At 39.8% G+C, this 7,157-nt stretch overlaps 1 pseudogene; it reads left to right on the forward strand.

Annotated features, from left to right (window-relative positions):
* Positions 1 to 327: 327 nt before the first annotated feature.
* Positions 328 to 6,864, forward strand: LOC120287789 (annotated as a pseudogene).
* Positions 6,865 to 7,157: the final 293 nt, after the last annotated feature.

Below are 7,157 nucleotides of genomic sequence, written 5' to 3' on the forward strand. Positions count from 1 at the left end.
TTTTTTTGGGGGGTGGGGTTTTTGTTTATTGGGTGGTTCTGGTCTCTTTGACATTGTAATTTCCCCTTAAAATTCCGCTTCATGACAAAAAGTACATAGAGGGGCTACTATCTTGTTGACTTTTACCGTGTAGAGGGTTCCTAAGAGAGAGGGGGAGGGAAGAGAGAGACCATGCATAAGTATGGCTAGACACAAGAAAGGTTGCAGAAACTGAGAAGAGATCTTTGAAGAAGTGAACAAATTTGTGGGATTGTGGGTTGGTGATGAAAACAGCAAAGACAAGAGAAAGGGAAAAGAAAAAGAAGGTAGGGCGGGGTGGTGGGAAAGATGGGGAGAGGAAGGGTGGAGCTGAAGAGGATCGAGAACAAGATCAACAGGCAGGTGACCTTTGAAGAGAAGGAATGGTCTTTGAAAAAGTGAGCTTTCCGTGCTTTGCGATGCGGAGGTTGCTCATCATCTTCTTAATAGAGGAAAGCTGTAATGAGTTCAGCAGAGCTCCTCGAGGTATTATCACCAAACAACAACAAATTATTTCGCATAGCCTCTCCTAAGTTAGAAAGAGAAGAAGAAGCAAGGAAACCAAAGTGAAACCTACCATTTCTCCTCTTTCTTCTCTCTCTCTCTCTCTCTCTGACTCTATTGGGTCATCTTAGATCTCCAGATTTTGGTTGTTTTAACCTTTTCTTCTGCTTCTTTTCATTTATATCGGTTTGTGCTCTCTTGGGGTGGTTTCTGAAGGGTGATGGTTTCCTGCTTTTTCGGTCTTCTTTGAAAATTTAAGGGAAATAAAGTTGCTGTATCTTTTTTCCTCTCTTTTGATGTTTAGGTTTGAACGATTTTATTTTATTTTTTTCCTTTTGATGAATGTCTCGGCGTTTTCTAGAATGTTGCGGTTGCTTGATGTTAGATCTGCAAAAGGGAAACCATGGAAAGAAGCTACTAAGCCTTCCGTGGCTCCTAGTTTTGTGTTGTCTTTCTTCTCTTTTCTTGAGCTCCTTTCTCCTTCCTCTCTTTCCTTCTTTGGTTCACAATTTAACGTAAAAATCAGACATTTTTATGGTATGTCTGATCAAAGTGCGATCAGACGCACTGCCTGAGAACACAAACCGGTCTTGACCGACATATCCTCAACATAATCCAATCTTTTGCTCTTTGACGTGATAATAAAAAGAAGAGCTTTGAGGATGATGCTGAAGATTTTCTGATCCGGTAAAGCTCCTGAACCTCGAAACTTCTTTTGGTTCCTTCCATCAAAAGGGTCTCGTGTGAAACTCAAAATCTTGAAGCGTGTCTGATTAGTTGCTTTCCTTTCCTCTCTGAATCTGCGGCCCCAGAAAAGGAAGCCGACATTTTTGCAGCAGATCATGAAAATTTGTCCTGGCAGAAACCATCTTTCAAACCTACTTGATTTTTTTCGTTTCCTCGTTTCAGAATCTGTTGGGTTTTGAGGGTCTCTACCTTGAGGAAGAGATTTAGGGTCTTGCTAAAGCTTATTCAGCTTCCCATTTTTTTGGGTTCTTGTCTATGCCATTATATCAAATTTCCCTTTTTCTTTTGGTTTTTGCAGATCAACCTCTTGCTCAACTTGACTGCAGTTTTTTCTTTCCTTTCGGTAACACAGCTTTTCGTAGACAGAAAAGACACCATTTTCCCTAAGAGATGTTGCGTTAAATCAATGCTTTAAAAATCCAAGCGACGAATGTTCTATTCCATGTTGGTGTTGCCTATCTTACCGCTGTGTTTCACTTCTCTATCCATCCATATTGCCTTGCGCAGTCAATCTGATTGAACATCCAATCCAGACATCAACCTTCGTCCTAGGGTTTGATGTTCCTGAAGTTGATGCAGGGTTTCCACTGGTTTCTCTCTCTCTCTCTCTTCACGTCTCCGTTTGTGGGGTGTGCTTGGCGTTTCCTAATGATTCGTGGGTGGACTTCTCTCAAACGCGATCTCCGCCTGCGTGTGATTTTTGTGTCCGAAAGGTTTGGAGATGTGCCTTCTGCGGGGATTCTTGTTATTAACCGTAGGATCGCTTATTTCCTCTTGAGACTGAACTATCAAGCTCCCCATCTTAAGCCTTTTCCTTCTTTGCCAGAAAACTATTCCATTTCCTGTCTGATTGTATTTTTTCCTTTGTGATTTGCAAAAAAAAATTATAATAAAAAAATACACCGTACTTACACGAGCTTACAATTTTCTAGAATTTTCTAGGCGACACATTTAGTCCATAATTAAAATTATTTGCCTGTTTTTTTTCTGTTGATTAGTGGATTTTCAAGCAATAGTTTTTACGAATTTCTTGCCGACACCCTCGCCTTAATCGATGTGATATTTTCAACGGGTTCTATTAATCTTTTCCAAAGTTTTCGTCTTATGGCTCTTGTTCATATGCTTTGTACTACCTAGCTTAATATCTTCAAAGCAATGAATGATTCGGATTAGGTCACTTGCAAAGCAGTTCCGGTGCTTGTGTAAGTTGCTCTATCTTTGAATTCACTCATTTTGAACGTCTCCAAAGGAGCACAGTATCTTCCAGCGATTAGCGACGGCTTGAAAAGCATTTGAGAACTTACCACACGTGATTATAGTTCGCATATCTACGTGCTTTTATTAACCATTCTATTCCACTCTAATTCATGCTTTTCGACAATAATTTTGTAGCATGCTCAAAACTCTAGAGAGATATCAGAAGTGCAACCATGGAGCCCTGAGCCGAACGTGTCCGCGAGAATCCTTGGTAATGGACTGTACTGCCGGTCACAATATCTCTGAACATACATTAGCTTTTCCTCTGTTAGCTGAATCTTCCTATTATTGCCGGTCCCGATCTTCTCAATGCCTGATTGTGGTTTATAAGTAGATCACGAGAAGTTTATTCACACACTATTCACGTTCGTTCACTATCTATTATGAATGGTCTATAGTTTGCTGATAAGGTTCGATGAACTTACGTCTGATTACATCACATTAACTGAAAGTGCATGCTCTCTACTCGACCAGTCTGCATGAGTGAATAAGGAGAAAGCAATTGTTAATTTGTTATTAACTGGTGATTTAGTTTCTCATCCTGTCTAGTCTCTCTTTTCACCTTGCTGGTCACAAAAAGGTTGGTGTTTTTCTGTGTCTTTTACCATATGAGGAGCTATGAGATTTCTCACGAGCAAGTTTATGCTCTAGCTAATTAGCCATATGCATCTGAAGCACAAACATGTCATGCAAATGCCGAACATACAATGGCGTAATTGTTTGGAAAATAAAGTCATGGTGTGGCAAATGCATAATGCAACACAACTAACGGTCCTGATTGAGTTTGACTTGTCTCACATGCTTGTGGATGGATAAGTATTGAGGGGATTCAGTTAAAGGATCCACGCTTCCGATTGCTTCAAAAGCTTAATTTGTTAAATTAAAACGATTCAATATTTAATACTTTAATAGAAAGAAACATAAATAGCCTTTTTGTAATCAAGTAAGCTGATCATAAACTTGATTAGCCAAACGATGAATAAAGACGAGTAACGATTATGGTTTGGTGGATGTGGGTTTTTACAAGTGAAAATGAATGTACGTCTATGATCGAGTTGGTTACAAAAAGATAAGCAGAAGAGACAAAAAGAAGATGGTTGTGGCATTTTTTTTCCTCAAAATCCAAGGGCATGAGCATAGATGCCCCACTACCTCGATAGTCGATTGTGTTTATACTGTAAGAAGATATAACTTCATGGAAGTAAACATCGCCAAGGTGGTAATGAAATTCAAGTCTAGAGTTTATCACCGACGGCGAGTTTCTTTTGCATGAACAGAAAAAATCTAAAAGATATTAGAAATACCTTTAGTCATTGAACTTCATATAGTGAATCGAGCATCAGTCAGTAAAAGTATTATTTGAATTAAGTCCTTTTTAGTAGCAAAAAGGCTTGGTGATGGTACATCAGTGCATTAAATTGTTGTTGCGATTGCTTTTTTCTTTTTGTCTTTGTTGTAGACTCACTGGAAACCCATAAGAAAAAGGAAGGGCTAAACGTGAATTATTAGCCGCATTTTGCTCATATGATAAACCCCAGTGAGCCAGTAGGCAAAGGTTGGTCGTCTAAGCATTCTAATAGAGATTGGTCCATATAGCTTTTGGATATTATTGATCCTTTTAGGGATGTGGATAACATTTCTGTAAAACCTTGTCTTTAAGAGCCTCAAATGGTCTTTGTTAGAAAGGAATGTTACTGTAACGTTGAGAATAGTGATAGCAATTCAACATCTGCTACTTGTTAATTTGTTTGACCAGGAGAGGAGGAATTTCAAGCTTTATAAGACATTGTCTGCAATCTTCTTTGAACTGGTTTTAAATCTGCTTGGCTGTTTTACGACCAATCAGACTTTTAATTATGAAGTTTCCGATTCAAATTGCCTATCAATTTGGACTGAACAGTGAATGTCAGTGTCTAGTAACTACACCCTGCTCATCATGAACGTTTCACCAAATTTGACTGTTGCATGCATGCGCAAGGACATACACCATGTCGTAGCGAACTTATGTCGATGCAGTACTTGTGCCAAAACTCGAATCTGTAGATATGTACTGCATATATTTGTTACCATAAACGAAACCATTGCCTGAGCCTGGTGAATATCTGTTTTCTAGCTCTTATTGGCCTTTCCTTTGGTCCGCATGTAGGAGTTAAGCTGTCAGCAGGAATATTTGAGACTTAAGGCACGTTATGAAGCCCCTACAGCGAACTCAAAGGTATTGAAGTTTCTATTGTCCTTTAATTAAATGTCAGCATTCGCAGGATGTAGTTATTTTCCTACATGATTGGGGTCTATCTGTGTCATCGTGAACTAGAATCTTCTGGGAGAAGAACTTGGCCAGCTACAGCAAAGAGCTCGAGTCCTTGGAAAGACAGCTAGATGGGTCATTGAAGCAGATCAGATCACGAAGAGTATGTAAATTATATTCATGAATTCTATCTAAGTCACATCCTGAGTTATTGTGAATACAAGTTACTGTGTCAATCGCTGTGATTAGTGTTCATCGGTCTGCCTAACTTAGTAGCGAACCAAGGAAAACGAATGCGTGGATCTGCCATCATTATACTGTTGCACTACTAAAATACTGCAACTGTCAAGACAGATTTTGCAAGAAGTGCGATGACTGCGTTGAAATAGTCAATTGGATGACTTTGTTTAGAGAAAATGACATGCTAATACATGTTCCCTTGGGGTTTCTTCTGCTAAGGCTTGTTTACTATTGTGCCTGTCATCAAGATTCGATGGATGATCCGAAAAGTGCCCAAAGCTTTATCTTGCACCTTCCCCTTTAAAGAATTCATCCTACTTTGGCGAATTTATTTCTATATTGTCTATTTAGCCACGATGATCTACTAAGCATTCCTAGCATACCTTGAAGATAACACGCTATGTCATTCATATTTTCGCCAGCATGTTTCATCCCGTGTTAAGGTAATCTATCTCTTAATCAGGAGGCATGTCGTCGCAGCTATTCTGCTGCGTATGACAAATTGCCTCAATGAATGTTTCACGAATTGATCTTGTTTTCGAGGATTTTGCCCAATGAACTTGCTCAAACTTACGTGCACCCCGGTTTCTTCACTTTCTTCTTGATTTTTGCAGACTCAGTACATGTTAGATCAGCTGACTGATCTTCAACATCGGGGTGTGTTATCTTCCCAACTCTCTTAATTCTGTATTCATCTGTATGTTCAAGTCCGTTGTTAATAGCAGCAACTGCGTACAGGAACAGTTGCTCCACGAAGCAAACAGGACCTTGAATCAACGGGTAGGCCATGCGGAACCTAAGTTTAACGACTAGCATACTATGTCATTTTGTGAAAATTGCACCTGCTCATTAAACTCAACACTCTGATATTACATCAAACACTAAAACTGGAGCATGTTCACACAATGCATGTGAGATTTAAGTTTGAAGAAGTATTAAAAGATTCGATGAATCATTCCATCGCCTTGACTAAGTTGACACTATGATCAAATTCGAGTCGTATTATGGGTTTGAAGGATCGCCTTCTCATCTCAACCAAATTGATATTACGATTTTGTCCCTCTGCATGATTATGGTTCATCTTCACTGAATATAAGTTACGGATTTTGGGGTGATGGGCTTTTTCAGTTGATGGAAGGATACCGGGTGAATGCGCTCCAGTTAAATCAACATGCCGAGGAAGTCGGAGGATACGGTCATCCGCCGCCGCCGCCACTGCCGCCACAGCCACTTGCTCAGCCTCACAGCGAAGCCTTTTTCATCCTTGGAATGTGAACCCACTTTGCAAATGGGGTAAGTAATCCTTAATCAAGCCAATCTTCATGTTTTGCTACTGGTCACTCCTGGTTTTGTTCTGATTAGTTCCAAGTAGTGACTTGTACAGGGGTAGACAATTAAATGATTTTGATGGGCTTGAGTCCATGTCACATTTTGACTGTTCACGACCCAATTGCATACATACATGGGATTGATAGAAATTGTTGGGTTTTCTTTGACATTGGTTAGATGAAGGATTGATTGATTGGAATGGATTTGATGGGCTTGGAGCTCGTGTTGTGCCTCACCTAAGATTAACCATGTCACGACAAGCAACGAGTGTTCAATTACGTACACCATAGTTGACTTGCTTTACAGATGTCGACATTAGCGTTGTTTAAGGAGATTAGTTTGCCTGCCCAGTAAAAAATCCCCTCCTTTTAACTATTGCTCCATCCATTAATCTCGGATTTCTTTCTTTGGAAACGATGGATTGCAGATACCAGCCCGATCCAGTGTCATCTGTTATAACGGGAGGACCAAGTATAAATAACTTCATGCCCGGATGGTTGCCTTGAAGATAACACGGCTGATGAGCCTGTGTCGATTCTGGCCATAAGAACCAGTGTTTTTTATGTGTCGTTTGACAGAACATGCCGATCGATAATGCTATTATTAACTTTAATTGCGCTGGACCTTAGGAGCTTTGTAATCCTAAATGCTTTGGTCGTTTGCTTGCTAAAGCATTGGATTAGTACTTTCAAGCTTGTAGAAAATAATCTGCCTCTACAAGCTCAATGGATATGCTTCTTTGCAAGTGGCTTTTGAGTCGACAGAGAAAGAGAGAGAGAGAGATCTTTGCCTTAGCTGTCAGCATCACATCGTC

Source organism: Eucalyptus grandis, chromosome 8 (genome assembly GCF_016545825.1).
Source record: "Eucalyptus grandis isolate ANBG69807.140 chromosome 8, ASM1654582v1, whole genome shotgun sequence".
Lineage (NCBI taxonomy): Eukaryota > Viridiplantae > Streptophyta > Magnoliopsida > Myrtales > Myrtaceae > Eucalyptus > Eucalyptus grandis.